Consider the following 19,181-nt stretch of genomic DNA (forward strand, 5'->3'; position numbering starts at 1 on the left):
ACTAGAAAACGGTATTTAAATTTTGACAGGACTTATCGTAATGAAAGGAGTATTGAACTATTTTATCCCTTCCATATCTCCTGTGCTGAAATAAATCGCCTGGAAACAAGCATGGATGTAAAAAAAAAAAATAGTTACTGTAAAAGACCAAAGTACTTGACAGGGGCGTTCCAAAGCCTCTCAGTATTTATTACCGCCTTATTCGTGAAACATAATGACTACCGGGATGCCAAGACCATAGAAAATTTTATGATAACATCTGATGTAAGCGACGAAGGAACCGTGTTTGAACTCTAAATGATAGCTTGCTGAACCCTGTAATGTGGAAATTAATGTCCCGATCCGATGTAATCTATGTATCTACTATACCTAAACTGCTTCCCCCAAGGAAAGGGAGGTAGCCGAGACAGAACGACACACTCTCCATTTGCTGTCCATTCAACCACGTTCAATTCACATCTTAGCCCCAAAGGGAGAACAGACAGATCCTCACCGCACCACACCGCACAAGGGTCAACTGCGCAATGCAATCAGTGACATCCGCCTTGAGGTGGTGAGGCTAAACTGGCTTACCCCTGCCACATCATAACAGATCCATCCCCTTACCCACACAATTCTGACTAGCTGATCAGACCAAATGCTAGGAGAATATCCCTCAGGGCTGCGTCATCACTTGTTCATTCACAACTACTCTCCATTTATTTCTGTCACGCACAACCACTCTTCCTTACTCAACAGACATCCCTCTCGCATCCAGCGACTCTCTTCACACTGTCCATGTCCTGTTCGTGGTCTTGCTCTCTCAGCCTTACACCTCTCACATCAACTCTGATTATCTTTTTCACCTGTCGCTCATTATCCATTCTCTCCATATGCCCAAACCATCGTAACACCCTCTGCTCATTTCTTATTTGTCTAGACAACTAAGTTCTCCTTGGCATTGTCATTGCATTTTAAGATCTTCATACGCTGCACTCCACGCATACTCCTCAGACACCTCAATATCCATTACCATTCAAACTTTTCCTCTCTGCTATTTTCCATATTCCATGTTTTAATTTATATAAGCCAGTTGGTACCACCAACACCCTCATACAGCCTTCTCTTTACATCCATTCTAAGCTTGAACGACATTGCAACGCTTTTTCATTCCTCCCAGCACCTTTCCTACTTCATTTATTCTAAACTTCACTTCTGCATCTATTCTTTGCATCCACAACAACATATAGACCCTAGATATTTAAAACAATCTATCTCCTCAAACAACTCACCATGAAACTATATTCATTCCCCTATGTCTATCAACCTCTTACACTTCTTCACTTCCCTCTTATTCTCATTTACTTTCTTAATTTCCTCCTTTCACACACCCTTCCAAACTCCTCCTGCTTCTCTCAAAATATCCTCTGGAATCAGTCACCAGTGCAGTTCCTCATCCTGCAGAGCAGCAAACTGCTTCAGATTCCACTCTCCACCATCAACATTTACTGAACTCAGACCACCTAAAACTCTTGCATTCACCTCCCTTACAACGCATCCAACAAATATTAAACAACTAAGGCGACATCACACATCCCTGTCGCACCACAACTCTTTTGGGAAACCAATCACTCACAGCATCTACACTCTGCGCTCTATGCTTTACATAAAGCGCCCACTTTTAGTAACCTGCCATCAAGTCCATACAATCTTAAAAGCAGTCCATAAGCCTCCTATCAATTCTATCATGCGCTTTCTCACAAATCCATAAATGCCCAAAACACATCCTTGCCTTTTGCTAAATACTTTTCACACACTTGTCTCACAGCAATGTTCTGATCCTTTATCGCATCTCCGATGTAATAACAAAAGGAATCCTACAAATGCCAGTCCAGAATTCGATGCTGTTCTTTTACCGATTAAAAAGTCAAATATTCAAACCTTCGATCTAAATTCACGTAGAAGTACAACACGATATATAAAGACTCATTAATTCAATATGCTGTATCAATGTTAAATTCTTGCAACGACCTTCACCTCCACATCATTATCCTCCTCCGGTCACCAATGTATAACTCTATCAGTAAAACTCCACAGCATTTCCGGTATCTCGATTTTTCTTATTCCTTCTTCTGTTACTAATACATCATGACTGGCTCTAGCGCTTCCTTGTTTTGTTTACATGATATTGTTCATTAAGTACAAAATCTTTTTCACTCTTATGTTGAAATAGAGTGTAGGAGATAGTTCAAACGCGCCCATAAGCCATAACAAATATATTCCATTGTAACTCCTAAACGCAGAGGAAATTCTTCTTTTTGAGCTTCTAAAGCCCCCTGAAGTTGCTAATTTGTAACGTTAACATGCTAACATATCATCGACATCTCGACTTCTCCAGATTCTTCCTCTTCTTTCCTAGATCCCTCTAGCTCTATAATAGCAAATCGATCACAATACGAATGCCGTCAACACACACCTCTTCTTTATGGTCCACTCAAACAATGATTCATTCTGGCTCAGTCGAATAATCGTCTACATTCAAGATCAGACAAACAAACGAATCATTTCTGTCAACCTGTCGATCAATCAAACGATTAATCGCTAAACCTACAAAAGAAATATGTCAATCGAACAATAAGTCTATCGAAATAAAACAAGAAGCGGTGTCAAGGCACGGCGATCGTACTGCGGTCATTTTCAGTGATGACGTATAAGCTGGCGCATGATATCAAGTCAAAGAATATCTGCGCCATCAAATCCGGAATAAATCGAGTGAAAACTGCGAATTTTGTGCCCATCTGAAATTTTAGGCCCGATCCACCTGTACTGACCCCTCTACCGCCTAACTGGCGGTGACCCCCCTGATGTGACGGGTATATTATAGGATGCAGATTTGAAAGATGTACGCTTTAGGTTTTGCTTTCATGCCGATATGACGAATTTGAAAGGAGTTATAACGAAAAAAGATTTAAAAAAAAAAAATTGGGCCCTATTTCATTGACTAAATTTCATCGAGCGATCAGGAGGTCATAGCCCATCACCTTACTAATTTTAGTCAGAGTCTTGGTGATCGCGTAAAGATGTTAACCGACAAGCAAACAAACCGAGTGAAAACGTACCCATACGAGCCCCTCCGGGAAGGGGACGAGCAAATAAACGCCGAATCAATTGCTCAATCATCCAACCAATTAAAAACAAAATTCACAAATAAAAATGCCTTCATGTAGGCATAAACTAACAAAAAAAGCAATCAACCAAATCTGTTTGTGTGAGTGTGTGTGTGTGTATGTGTGTGTGTGTGTGTATGTCTTACCCTAACTCTCCCTCCCCCTCTCCATCTAAAAGGATGGCAACTCCTATCATCTCTATTGTTGGTCGATGTATTACATTCGCGTTCATGATTGTAATATGAAAAAAACAAACCTTCTCTTTATAAATTTAGTGCCATTAGTAATCGTGTTTTTGGTCTATAATATTTCATAAACTTTACTTTGAAACACATTACTGCCCGTATTGATTATCCATAGGAAAGTCTGAAAGGCTACCTACTATTTCCTGTTTCTTTTTTTTTTTTCCAAATGTTGTTTAACTTGGATAATTTTAAAAATTAAATTGCCAGGAACCCATTTTTGACACAGCTAATTTCATTATTATTTTTAGATGCTTTTGAGAATTAGTTTTTTTCCAACTTAGGAATGTGAGAGGTTAAACGTCTAACTGTATAAGCAAGTACATTCTGAGATCCTGTGAATTTTGTATGTTCATTTCATCTCATGACAAGTTATGTAAAATGAAAATCTTGTGGAATGTTTACACTCTTGTATTTTTTCATCCTCTCTGGCTGGTATTAGTCACCTGAGTCTGCATCATGTATCATGTTATAGTCTACATCTATCATCATAGCATCAATATAATCATAATCATCATCATCTTCCACAATATTCATACATCATCAATCTCATCACCATGTACGAGGCAGTGTTCAATGATCGTATCACCCTTTATTTTGTAGAACTAACTACTGGAGAAGTCCATCAACGTTGTCACTGAACATTATCATTACCATTGTACTTACTTGTCAAACAAATATAACCAGGCGGCTTTTAATGACTTATGCTCGTTTCCGCAATGCGTCACCTTTACAAGCTCTGCTTAGCACTTTCTCTTCTACCGAAAAAAATACGTTGGCACAATAATTTCTTTTTGTGCTGTACCTCTCATGTTATTTGTGTACACTACATCCATGTGAGTAACCATGATGCCGGAAACCAGCTCTGCTCCCGACCGACAGGTTTTCGGGTTCGAATCCTGGGATGACGATGGAACCAGTAAAAAGGGTCTCCCCTGATCCAGTCTGTTCGTACCTAAAGAACTGAATTAGGGACCTGGATGCATATCGACTTATCGCACACAAAACAAACATACAGCATGGACTATCTGTGTTTGCCGCACCTCTTCCCTACATATCCTTCCCCCAACTCAGTTCCCGATGCCATCGTGGGACGGTTTCCTGGTTGCAACTATCTGCATGTGGAGAGGTCAGGTTCAACAGGTGTGTATGTGTGTGTGTGTGTGTGTGTGTGTGTGCTGTGTATGTGTGTAAACAAAATAACTAAAACAGTTCTGATTTTATCTGGCTGAAACTTGGTGGATGAGTTGAGGGATTAAACAGCCGAATTATACTTTTTCCCAATAGTAAGTTGGAGGTCAAGGTCGCATAAAGCAAGGTCGCTTAAACCTATTTCTATCCGATGTAGACTAAACTTTTGTGGAAGGTTTCAGGGTAAAACAAGGAGAGGCTCAATTTTAGGACAATTATTCGCAGGTTCAAAAGTCACATGATGAGAAAAAAGGCCAGAGTCACTGGGCGAGGTCTGCATTGATACAGTTTTGATCTGATATGAACCAATCAAAGGTGATGATTAAGAATTAGGCATGGGCGGAAGGAACTAATTCCATTTTAAAAAGTAGCTCTCGAGGATTATGAGCAAGAGAGCAGAAGTCAAATATTCGTCCCTTAGATCATTTAAATGACCTGGTATTGCTTTGAGTGATCACTTCTCTTTTTTCTTCTTCTTTTTACCACCACGCTCACTCTCTTTCCATTATCTTTGTTCTCTTGTCCAACATCCACCTTTGATTTCCAGATATTTCCTTTCTGTTTCCAAGTATTTCTGTTTATTCGCCCATTCTAATTACTTTCCCCTACCCACGTTCTCATTCCACCATACTTTCCTTCCCTTTCATATTCTCCAGTTTCTGTAATCCTCGACCTCTATTTCCATTCATGAGACCATTATTTTTTTTTTACCCTGACCACAATTTCCTTTCATGAGAGACTCCTCCTGCCCACTTTTCTTAACCTATATAACCAGAAAGTACAACATTTTTTTGGAATGTGTGGCAGAATTCGTTGTGATAAGAGAAATGATAATGTAAATAATATACGCTCCTAAAAACAACAGTGTCTAAAATTACACGACACAATACATAATAAAAACAAACCAGAACTGCACGGCAGAGGCGGAGTGTAACGCGGTAGATCTTATGGAGGAGATGTCATCTTTTCAATTTTTATTGCAAGCATTGTCAAGCATTATTTATCTGGCTAGAAGCAAAAGTGTTGAAATTGCCCACTAAGCACTTCAGCAGTGCTGGAGAATCCTTTAAAGAGGTATTCCTGGATTCTGGATGATAATGCGGATCACCACAAAGATCTAATGAATTGTTTCCTTGGGCCATTCTCTACCCCTCCAAACATTTCACCAAACCCGTTCATAACTTTCTGAGTAATCCTGCTAACAGACAAACAGTAAAACAAACAGATTAAACAAACCAGCATAGCAAAAACATAACCTCCTTGGCGGTGGTAAAAAAATGAATATATACGTCCGTGGCACAGTATACCATTTCGTTATTTTATATGAATATATGAGGAAGTTCGCGAATTCTGGAGAACGTTTGTTTAAATGGTATTCTGCGACTGAAATGGTGAGTGTGTAGGGAAGGGAATGGAGAGGTGCCCTGCAGACGAAACTGTAGAAGGCCAAGAAGACTGTGGCTCTGAGAGATTGAAAACTGAATAAATGACTGCTCAATACAGCACCAAGAGAATAGAAAACTAATTATTACACACACACACACACACACACACACACACACACACACACACACAGCTCAAAAGGAGATAACAACAGCTCTCGCTCTGTGAGTATGGGTGTAAAAGCCCTCAGCACATATTATCATTGGTCAGGCGGGCTACAACATACTTGGCAGATTTATGGGCTGCACGTTCAGTCCCACCCAAGTGCCACCAGTTTACACCAGGAAGAGCATCAGTCGCAGAATGCTATGTATGCATGAAAAAGTCACCTGAACTAGAGTGCTGGGGTAACACTTTAATCCGTCTGAAATCGTATGTGCCATAAAACTGCCGTACTTTTTTTTATAACAATGAACCTCAGGAACCAAACATAACAAAGGACCCGCATATGGTAGACCTGAACATAGCAGGATACGCAACACCCGGATAACTTCAGCATCAGAGAAAATAATAACTTTAGAATCTTTTGGTCATAACATCCAAATCATGGCTGCATAATTGTCAGCTGTCATTTTGTGTGTGTGTGTGTGTGTGTGTGTGTGTGTGTGTGTGTGTGTGTGTCAGATTCTGGGCATAAGCCACAGCCCACTGCTCTCAAGGCCCAGTAGTCCTCCTACATACCATACACCTCTCTGCATGTCACCACTTCGGCGCTAACACCCACCGTCCATATTGAACCTACATGTCTGGGGCTGCTCTCATACAGGACTGGCATCTATTTTGGTATTAGCGGGGGTAATACTATTATGACATGTCCAGCGGGTCATCTGGTAGATCAGAAAAGTCTGCTTTTTAAGAAATTAAAATCCTTAAACTGTTCCCTGCCACAGCCGGGAATTCGCACCTGGGTCCATTAGGACCTGCAGGCCGCCTCTCTACCGATTCTGCCACCGCCTCCCCCAACTCATCGTTACATAATAAGTTACCCATCCACTCATCTACTCTCCTATCAGGAGCTTAGGGGGCTGGAGGAGCTAGGCTATTTGGTCCCGACATTTAAGGTGAGTAACCAGTCGTTCGTCCCTGATAGGAGCCGCCAAACCCCAACCATTCCATGGACTGATTGACTGATTACATTAAAGAGATCATGGCAGCGTAACAACAGAGGTCACTGCCGTACACCAATAATAAAAGCAGAATATATATATATATATATATATATATATATATATATATATATATATATATATATATATATATTTGGAGCCTATAATGGTACAGTGGTGAAGTGTGGGTTTTTCTACACTGAAGAACGAGGGTTCGCACCCCCGTCAGGGTAATAACCTTTGGTAGCGTTCTTCTGGCCACGTACCCTTTGGCGGACATCAGGGGTTGCTCCTGGTTGAACCAGTGTCGCATACTATAAAGTATGCTTGCACCCAGTCGGCTTGCGCGGGCCAATTACACTTGGTTCACAGAGCTACACACACATCCAAGCTAACCACTCCAACACTACAATTACACTTTACAACACTTCTCACCCTACATACAATCTACTGCCAGACAGCCAAAGCCACTTAGTAGAGATACATTGGCTGTATCGTCCCCACTTCTGGTAGGGATAGGCCAGTCCTGCAGTGGACACTCGAACGGCTGATGAGATGAGATGAGAGATGATATATATATATATATATATATATATATATATATATATATATATATATATATATATATATATATATATATATATTTATATATAAAATGAGAGAGAGAGAGAGAGAGAGAGAGTCACTATAACATTAACATGCATATAAGAACTGTGAAGACACATGTAAAGATACGCATAAAACAACTACAGTTAATACTAAGCACAAAAATCAAGTCTGCTTCCTTTTAGCCAAATACAATGAACTTTCAAACTTTACGTGGACACATCCGGTTGGTGTGCCTTAATACACATAGACCAACGGCGTCTCTTTGTCAACATGGTTACCATCCAGCGTAGTAAATGGTTTCCTGGGTCATATTAATAAAATCATTTGGCCTGTCACTGAGAGCAGCACAACATCTAGTGAATAGATGGTGAGCGTCCCCAGGAACCATAAATTGGAATATTAAATAAATCTCCTTAAGTAGTATTTGTAACCTACAATTTTGTTAAAACAAGGACTTTGAATCCAAAAGCACATTTATAAAAACTGCTGAGCTACCTTCATGAATGACCTGGCGAGAACGATCTCATCAGCATTATCTCATCATTTTATTTTGTAGTAGCTAATAATTATTTCATGAATGGTGAAATCACACTCTGCAAGTAGTGTGTGTGTGTGTGTGTGTGTGTGTGTGTGTGTGTGTGTGTGTGTGTGTGTGTGTGTGTGGGGAGAATGGGGATAAGAGGGTGCGAGGGATAAAGTCTTGAGGACTGGACTGGTGGTGATGGTAGTAGACTATGTGGAATAATTGGAGGGAGAGAGTTATTCAACACTGGAGGTGTAAAGCTGAGGTTTTTAATTAATTCCGGCTGGGTGAGTAGGCTTCTTTAATCAGCTACAAGTAGGAGTATGCTTTGATGGCAACTTCTATATTATATTCTAATTTCAGGTAAACGCCTGCAGTAATTAAGTACACAAACAGCTGTATAAAAAAGAAAATCCGTATATGAATAGTTAGATAAATATAGATTGACAAAGATATAGACAGATACGTAGATACTGATAGACTGACAGACAGACATAGGCCGATAGACAGAAATTACACAGAATGGTCAACACACAAGCGTTAATTGGGAATGACGCGTTTTTACATAATTATTACCGCCAGAAATTTGCCTATATTTTTACAAGCTGTTATTTATCATTTGGCTGGAGTATAGAGAGGCAGGCGAGTGTATTACCGCGGTATTCAACCAGGGTCTGTCGGTGAAGTGTGGCTTTATAATATGTAATGGATGCCTTTAGTCAGCGAGGAGGCTTTTTATTTATTTTTATTTTCTATTTTTATTCTTAACTGCTGACCACGTGATTCTGTTCAGTTTAAAATTAGAGCATCCAAGTGGTGAAGGGGTTAATGAAGTCTGGCACTAACCCCTTCACTATGAAAAATCTCTCTCCCGAATTGAGGAAAACTTTATAATACCTTTGTTTGAACACAGAACGGCAGGCGAAGTGTATGTTATTTATTCAATCAGGTACTGTCAATGGATGTGGCTTAGTCTTTAATAAAATTCCAATATGGTATGGAAAGTATATAAATAGTGTAACGTTAATAAATTATTCCTGTATATTATTAAAGTGATTTACTGGAACGTTTGGACATTCGTGAATCAGCTCTAAATCAAACCCTTCAGTATGATGACTTACAATTTTTGTGTATGTGTGTCATCCCCCACTCTCAAAGCATTGCAATACTGTGCGAGAAGATTCCAGTCTCTCTCTCTCTCTCTCTCTCTCTCTCTCATTTGTCTGTGTCTGTCGCACCCCTAACCAGCTGGACAGACTGGAAGGAACAATTTGGCGCCATGTATGTACATTTCAGAAACCTTGAGTGTTATAAATGGATATACACTCCTTCATCCCTGTGTGTGTGTGTGTGTGTGTGTGTGTGTGAGAGAGAGAGAGAGAGAGAGAGAAGAGAGAGAGTGTGTTGATAAAGAAGAATGTGGACACTTTTATCAACATTCATCACCTGATTCTATCTCTGAGTTACAAGCACACAGATTAGGCTCCAAAATTATGGCAAGGATCCTTAACACGATATGAACAAGAAGCGATGCCAAGGCACAGCAAACCCCGTCCCCGGCAGTCATTTTAGTGTTGACGTATAAACACAACGAGGATATCGAAGTGAAGGATGTGCCACAAATAAAATTTGGAGTTAATCAGGGTAAATATTAACGATTTTATGCCCATTTGAAATTTTAGGCCTGACCCACCTGACACTGACCCCCATACTGACCCCCCCTATGATTCTGTAATGAGGCATGTTATACGATGCAGATTTGAAAGATGCACCTTTAAGCTTTGGTTTCATGAAGTCGATGGGAAGAATTTGAAAGGAGTTATGACAGAAAAAACGATTTTAAACCTTTTTTTCTTTTGGGGGGCCTACATCTGTGACTAGGCCTTGGCCCAAGACAGCCCAAACTTTAATCTGATGATCGCAAAGTCATAGCCCATTACCCCTATAATTCAAGTCAATATCGCACCAGTTATTTTCGCGTAAAGTTGTTAACAGACAGACAGACAAACAACCAAACAAATAGACAAACCGAAGTGAAAACTCATACCCGTCTCCCGAGAGCCTCAGGGGCGGGGACAGAGTGAGAATAATGTTCCGAAAATTATCATTGAAATATAATACCAAAATACTAAACAATATATATGAAATTATCCCCTAAAAACAACAAACATGAAAAAATATCGAATGGATCACTGTAAAGTTGAAAGTAAGTACAGGCTACTTAAGAAAAGATAGAGATTAACGCTTTGTGCTGAATTACAAGTGTTAATAAACATCTGTAATCTTGAAAAAGAATGAATATACACACAACAAAACAAGCATCAACTGGGATTAAAATCTAAAGAGACCTAAATTTAAAAATCCAAAGGAGATTGAGGTTCTGACTATTAACAAGAGCCACAACCTACAACATATGAGTTGTTAAAAAAATATCCCTTAAAAATTATGGAATATACCTAATATAACAACAAAATTTCATCTAAAATCATGGCGAGCCGTAAATAACAAGCAGTAATCTTGCATGGCGGCCAGAGCCAAATATGAGCATAACCAAAAAAAACCTTAATGAGCTGAAAACAACGTCCTGAAAAATTAAAGTATAAGCCAAGTGCAATAGAAACCAACAAAAAATAGTGTAGTGATATGAGTATAAAATAAAATAAACAAACCCTGCACAAAATTACACCATGAAACATGATGAATATTGCATTAACTTATGCGTTTATTTGCTTGTATTTAAGGAGAACCATGGCTGAACAACGAGCACTGTTGGTATGTATTAGCTCAAGATAATTATATCTTACCGGGATAAGAAAATTGCAGAGAGACATCTTGCAGGCCATGTACTTGCCTGACAGTACCTGGAGAGGGGGTACTTACTGAGCTAAATAAAACCTTTGTGTGACGGTCACCCAAATTAACCCATTTCCTTATCTCAGTTGAACGTTCTTGTCGTGGTTTCAGTGAGGTCAAGTGTACAGTCATTCATCTATGTCTGTCTGTGAGTTGTGTTCTGCTCATACATAGTCCACAGTAGCAGTGCCATTCACTTCGTTGCATGGGATGATTATATACTATATATCCTAGGACAACAGTAGAGGGAAGAAATTACTGTACTTGGGAGTATGTACGCATCACCCAAAAAACTGTAAACACAATATACCTTTTTACTTTTGTTGCATTTTCTCCTACAGAATTTATTCACTGAGCCGTGAATATAACGCAGTGCTCAGTATGGTACCATGCGTCTACGTAGCAAAAGTGATAGATTCTTCTGTATAAAAGTCAGAAACCAGCATACCTAGATCATTTTTAGATATTTACATCCTAATGGCTGAGATCCAGTCCAGGATATCTCATTTACTACCCTAACTTGCTGTGTATGGGGTGTGGGTGTGATGGTGGTGATAAAGTGGTGGCCATCGGCATTGTCAGTCAGCACAACATTGCTGCATTAGGCTGAGAGGCGTTAAAGGTCAGATCCCCATGCTGTATAGAGGCGAGGGTGTACTGGCAAATTGCTGGAATTTTGATGTGAAGTCAGCAGTGAGATCCACGTCCATCTCCTGACTTGAGACCTACCACGATTACTCATGTTCACAGCCCCCTCTCCACAGTCCGCTTACAACTGTAATTTACAGTAATAAGAGTTTCTGCACTCCCATTTTTACGTTTTAAAAGCCGACTTATTAGCAGAATCACACCCGTAAAATTCACATGAGAGGAAAACTCACATACTGCATGATTTTAAAAAGGATAGGCTGACACATTTAATTAGGCATGCTCTGTTGACTTCTCAACCTCTGGTGTTTACATTAGTTTGTGGATCACCTCACTCCATCCACGTAAATCATCTATAAATAGGTGTTCGCTTTGATGGCAACTTCTATGTTATATTATTCTGACTACGGGTAAACGTCTGACATATTACGTACATGAACAGCTGTGCATAAAAAAAAAATCTGTAAATAAACAGATAAATATACAGACACAAATATACAGAGATACAATATGAATAGATAGATTGATAGATAGACAGAGACAGATAGATACAAATCTACACTGACAGGCCAACACACACGCGTTAATTGGGTATGACCGCCACTCAAATATTTACCTGCGCCGGAATTACCTACATTTAACAATTGCTATTTTATCATTGTTTAGGTCTGGAATATAGAGAACAGGAGCGAGTGTATTACCGGGGTATTCAATCCAGGGATCTGTCAGTGAGTGTGGCTTTATCAGTATGTAATGAATGCCTTTAGTCTCTACGAGGCTTTTTTTTTATAGTTTATTCTTGCTGCTGACCAGTGATTCCTATTGAGATTAAAGAGAGCATCCTAGTGGTGAGGGGTTAATGAATCTGTATCTATCCTCTACAGTTCCAAAAATCTCTCCCGAGTTGAGGAATAACTTTATAATATTGTTTGAATGACAGAGCGGCAGGCGAGTGTTTTTATTTATGTAGTCAGTCGGAGTACTGTTAATAGATGTGGCTTGGTCTTTAACATAATTCCTGGTATATGGTATGGAGACGTCTATCAATACTGTGACGGTAATAAATTATTCCTGTATGTTATTCACTGATTTATTGGAGTTTAGGAAGTCCAGAATCGCTCTAAATTAAACCCTTCAGTAGGATGACTAAATATGTTGTGTTATGCCTGCTACAGCGCTTTGCGAACTAAATGAGGAAAGGTGGTATCATTTTCACAGCAACCCTCCCCCCATCAGCACAGTAATAATGTGTAGGAATTTTCAAAATGTCCGTCTCTCTCTCTCTCTCTCTCTCTCTCTCTCTCTCTCTCTCTCTCTCTCTCTCTTTCTCTCTCTCTCTCTCTTGTGCTGTACAAATAGAAATTAACGCAGCCCGTCTTGTCTGCTACAGATAGAAATGCCCAACGCTTTTGATAATTACAAGTGATAATAAATATGGCCCTATGAGAAAAATAGCGATACCAAACACAACAAATCAAGCATCAACTGGGATTAAACTGTATAGAATTGACCTAAATCAAATAAATGCAAAGAGGAGAATGAAGTTCTGACTATCATGGGTGCCATATACCTAAAGTAAGTTGCTTATAAAATAACCCTTAAGAATTATACGTATTACCAAATATAAGAACAAAATTTGAAGAGAATTCTGTAAACGCAAGCCTTAAATGATAAACTAATCTTAAACGGCGGCAAAAACTTTGAGTTATTAACCGAAAACATGACGTCCTGAAAAAATTAGTATAGCCAGTCCAATGACACCAACAAAACAGCGTAATGATATGAAGGTATGTTTTCTGTACACCAAGGAAACCATTTACTAAAACGCTGGCTACTTGGTAACCATATAAGCAAACTTTTGGCGCCTGGTGGTTTAGTGGGTATTTACGGCGCTCCAATCCCGGATTGAGCCGGTGAAGGTTTATATCCAAGAAGTCTGGTTGGGGTTTATTGATCACGCAATGCCACTCAGGGGATGAATGAGGATGGGTCACTCTCATCTTAAATCTCAGGACCAACTTGCCAAGCCTGACCAGGGATGCTTACGCACTCCTCATGGGGCAACGCCTGAAGGATTGGATGATGATGAATGAACGAAAATAATAAAACCACCACAAAAATTACACCCTGAAACTGATGAATGTCTTGCTCATTTCCTTATACCGGTAAGATATAATTATATTGCGCTAATACATACCAACAGTGCTCGTTGTTCAACCATGATTCATCATAATTTCCTTGTATCTCAGTTGAACGTTCTTGTCGTGGTTCAAAGGAGGTCAAATGTTCAATCATTTAATCAGACTGTTAACTTCTTGTCTATGGGTTGTGTTCTGCTCATACATAGTCACAGTAGCAGTGCTACGTGCACTTCGTTGCATGGGATATTATATACTATATATCCTAGGACAACAGTAAAGGGAAAAATATTATTGTGTACTTGGGAGTATTACCCATCACCTTAAGAAATGTGAACGCAATGTTTTTACTTTTTGTTGCATTTTCCTCCTAATTTTTAACTTGTATATATCACGCAGCGCTTCGGTAAGGCAACATACGTCTTTTTCTATTGTGATAGATTCTTCTGTATGAAAGTCAGAAACCAAGCTTAACTAGATCATTTTTAGATATTTACATCCTAACGGCTGAGAAGCAGCCCAGGATATCATTTACTACCCTAACGCTTGCTGTGTATGGGGTGTGGGTGTGATGGTGGTGATAGTGGTGGTCATCGGCATTGTCAGTCAGCACAATTTATTGCTGCCACATTACATACAGAAAGGCGTTAAAGGTCAGATCCCCATGCTGGATGGGGCGGTGTATTGGCAGTTTGTTGACACTTTGATGTGAAGTCAGCGGTGAGCTCACGACTTCCAACTCCTGACTTCAGACCTACCCCATTACTCATGTTCACAGCCTCCTCTCCACAGATCGTTTACAACAGTGATTTACAATTTACAATCGTAAGGGTTTTCCTGATCTCCCATTTTCACTTTTAGAAGCCCGGTTAATTTACAGAATCATATCGTATAATTCATATGAGAGGAAAACTCACATATGATTTTAAAAGGATGGCTGACACATTAAATTAGGCATCACTGTTGACTTCTCCGCTGTAGTGCTTCCTCTTACGTTGTTTTGTGGATTCCATCACGTTATCACTATGGCAGTGTGTAGGGAGTCTGTTAACTTGTGGCTAATGTCACACGTCTGGCTGTGACCCCACAGTGAGCTGGCTCACGCAAACTTACCCACACCTGTACCTGCTGCTGTTGCTGGTTTTGTGGTGATGTGGTTGTTGGTTTGTTACTTCTTTGCTTATGTTGTTGTTGATGTAATTCCTGTGTGCTGGTACGCCAACAAACAAACACATTCATAGAAAGCTATACGATGCTGTAACGTGATAATTGTGTGGGTGTCATATGCCGCCTTACAGTGATACTGTGTCGTCAGTGCCACCAACACACTACTGTAAAATTGTAACATCCAATGCTGCAAAATGATATAGTCTTTACGACGGCTTCCACAGCATTTCAGGCTCTTGCAACAATATTCTGATTTTTTAAACAACATTCTTAAGTGTATTTACTGGGAATTGGGAAATGTGAAAAAAAAATGCCTGTGATGTCCTTCAAAAATGTTTTCGTATGTACAGTTCACATTTTTTATTTATAATTATTATAGATTTAATACCACCATTAAACATTGTGTGGAAATTAACAGACCAGAACCTGCCATCAGAAGAATGTAAACGGGTTGTGCTTGCATCCGGTGTTGTAACTCTTCCTAAAAGTAAACTCAGTATTTGCCTCAAACACAGAAGTCTTTGTTGCAGAAAACACCACTCAGCTAAAAGGGCCCCAGGGACTCCAGAGGGATAAGAGCACTTGAGAGAGAGAGAGAGAGAGAGAGAGAGAGAGAGAGAGAGAGAGAGAGAGAGAGAGAGAGAGAGAGAGAGAGAGAGACAGACAGACAGACAGACAGACAGACAGACAGAGAGACAGAGACAGAGAAATTATGAGCCTCCTGTCCTCCTATTAAATCAAAAAGCTATCTTCCCCGTGGCACAATGCAATTTTCTGTAAACCATTGAACTTGTAATACTTCCACGTTCACAGTATTAACAGAACTTTATTTTAAACTCTGTCATTTAAGACTTTACATTTAGCTTATTCTAGTTACTACCTGATAATTTCCTTCAGCTCAGAATGCATACATATCGGTGAAGGAGTTAATAAAGCTATAACTACCCTCTTCAGCCAAGAATCTCTCTCTCCTCAGCTAAGTAAAGCTATATGACAAATACGAAAACAGAAAAAAATCTGTAACTGAAGAGATGAAATTTTTCAAGCTTGATGATTTTGGGTTGTTTTACTCATTGTTACTGGATAGAGACCGACCCCTTTTTGTCTAAGTTAATGGAACAGCCTTCTAGCCTGGGGATTAATGGAGCTGCAATACCAGTTTTCCTTTAACTTTGTCTAAAACTGCCATCATTTATTCTTAAATGCTGAGATGTAGCAATAGCTAAACAACAGAATATATATACTACTAGTGAAGAAGTGCTATTGAATGGAGGTAGGGCCGTTGCATTGCCTTTTTGTCTTTGAGATACGCGAATTAGAGAAAAGGACATGAGAAGAAATCTGGGCAAAGTTAAGATGAGAGAGGAAGCTTTTAACCTGTTCGGTACGAGATTGTGTATATCCCAAAATGTGAATATTATGGTCCAGTATTAGCAAGAACATACTACAAATTATATCACTGTTCTGATAAATATGGTTAACACTTTCACTATGATGTTTCATTAATATTCCTCCCTGCCACCGCCAAACAATTTCTCGTAGCTCTGTAGATAGAAAATGTGCACGAATACATGCCTTTAACACCTGACGTCACTGTTATTATTCTGTACTTCTACCTACCTATCAGTCTACGACTAGCCAGACGCCTTTATGTGATTACATGGGTGGCCATTCTTACTATTATCATTATTACTCTAATTTGGCCTAAATCTTGGCCTCTCCCAGTCTTAAATCTGTATTATGTTACATTAGCCTATTAATACCAGAGACATTTGTGCCTGTCACATACTGGAAGTAAGTTTAAAAAATGTCAAACCATAGAGTTGTCCTATTCTGGCACTGAACTCGTTGAAAAATCCAAAGCTAATTTGCCAATAATCTGGAATGAGTCAGAAGTTAAGGAATGAGCATTTTAAATCCCAATTTTTTATTCATTTAAGGGTGATCTTATGAAATGAAGGGGTTAAAACCATTTACATTAACAGCTCCAGTATGATAACTTAGCGAGGCGATAATGTAATTGTGTGCATTTGTCTGTGTATGTCTGTTACTAAAATATATCAAATGAAGTGGACAAACTGTACCCAACCTCTGTGGGCAGTATCCCGGGCTATGTGGCTTCAGCTCAATGAATTCTGGCGGAGTAAATTGCAGCCATTTTATTTTAGCAAAGATTATTGATTTTTTTTTATCCTTTTGTCTGTGACGGCAGGCAATACGGGTAAGTGAAACGTGGATATGTAACACCGCATAGTTTTGTAACAAATCCTTATTAGTAACGGTATCATTATTTTCTCCCGCCTAGCGAAGCGGTAATGTAATAACTTGCGCGTGCGTGCGTGCGTGCGTGCGTGCGTGCGTGTGTTCGTGCGTGTGTGCGTGCGTGTGTGTGTGTGTGTGTGTGTGTGTTACCAGAATATCTCAAAATCAAGTGGAAAAATTGTATCCAAATTTAACAGCGAGGAAGCATCCCGGGATATGTGGCTTGAACGGATTAGGTTTGGCAGAGCAAACAAGCTGCAACAATTTTATTATAGCAAAGATTACTTATATAGTTTTTTTAATTGATGGCGAGCGATACAAATTCCTGGGCCAATTTTTTGCAGCTGTTTATTTTTGTTAGCATCAGACAGTCTCCTCGGCTGAAAAAGAGACTTGTCATTGTAAAGGAGACTAGAAATAAATCGTTTAACTTCAATACAATTACCTTTTTTTCATTCCTTGTTACCTCCTGATAACCACACCCCGTGTTTTAAGTTCAGTTGAATTAAAGGGATGATAATAGAAGACGACGATGATGACCACGACGACGACGATGACTACGACGACGACGACGATGATGGATGATGATGATGCCTTCATACGATTTATTTAGCTTACGGGAGGAAAGCACTTTTCATGGAAGTGGTTAAGGATAGTTCTGTTCCTGATAATGCCAACTAACCAACAAACGTTACCAAACGAATTCGCAGCAAAGCGGGGTTTGATTCCGCCAAAAAACTGAATTATCAGCACTTAGGAAGTGAAATGGGATGGACGGCTGCTGTTGCGGAATCCCTCTAAAGCACCAACACCACAAATGAGGGAATGACAACAATGTGTCTTTACTAATTCTCTTCACGTGACAGATGTGGCGTAAGCGAGGAGCCTTATGATTATGTGGTAGAGGAAGCGTGGCTAGAAGGCATGACGCCATGTAGAAAGAAAGTGTGGCAGCAGATGTGGGTCAGCCAAGGAATAGGTGGATGGATATTGTAAATACTGGCTTTGTGTGAAAGTGAGGTATGTACTTGTATGTTGCGCAAGGTAAGGAACTGTCATGACATCGAAATAGGTGGATAAGATTTTTGTACGTAGGAAGCGCATCACAAGGGTTTGGCTCCCCATTTTCAACATGACAGGAGACAAAATTAATTTCTCTGTACGACAGGTATATGTGGGGCTTGTGTGTAAAAAAAAAATAATAATATGTTAAGATGGTTTTCCTTGTGCTGATTAGTGATCAAAGATTTAACGGACAATTGTGAGAAGCGGCCAGGAAAAGTTTGGGAACCTCTGTTTTACTACGATGGCGCCTTTTTTCATTATGTCCTCGCTACCATCAGATTTTTTTTTTCTCATTTTTTTTTTTGCTTCAGGAATCCCCTTGAATCACAACAGAGTAACAGCAAAACATATAGTGAGAATATGCGAATCTCGGAACAGTAAACAGTCACCACTTAAATCTTGGTAAATAAGTATTACTACAGCTCTGTCTACAAAACAGTAGTACATTATTTAGACTATTGATAATATTCAAGTAAACTGAATAATGTTCATAAATCATTTTTTCTCTTGATCATTTTAAATTTAGTTGACTCAAGACACGGAGCAGACAGTTCTTTCCCTGAGGCCAAACAGTCCTCCTACGCTCAAAAGGTGACAACACACTCCTCCATATGTCACCACTTAGACGCTAATACCGGTACTGAATCGTTAATACTGAACACATGCTAGTCCTGCCCCAATCAACACTATTATGTCGGTATTTGCGACGATGTTTTTCACATGTATCGGTGGGTTTCGCCGATAATCAGTCATAAATGTGTTAATGTAATTAACTTAGATCGCTCCCT

This window comes from Coenobita brevimanus, chromosome 80 (assembly GCF_032717465.1).
Source record: "Coenobita brevimanus isolate Jiangsu-jjx chromosome 80, ASM3271746v2, whole genome shotgun sequence".
Classification (NCBI taxonomy): domain Eukaryota; kingdom Metazoa; phylum Arthropoda; class Malacostraca; order Decapoda; family Coenobitidae; genus Coenobita; species Coenobita brevimanus.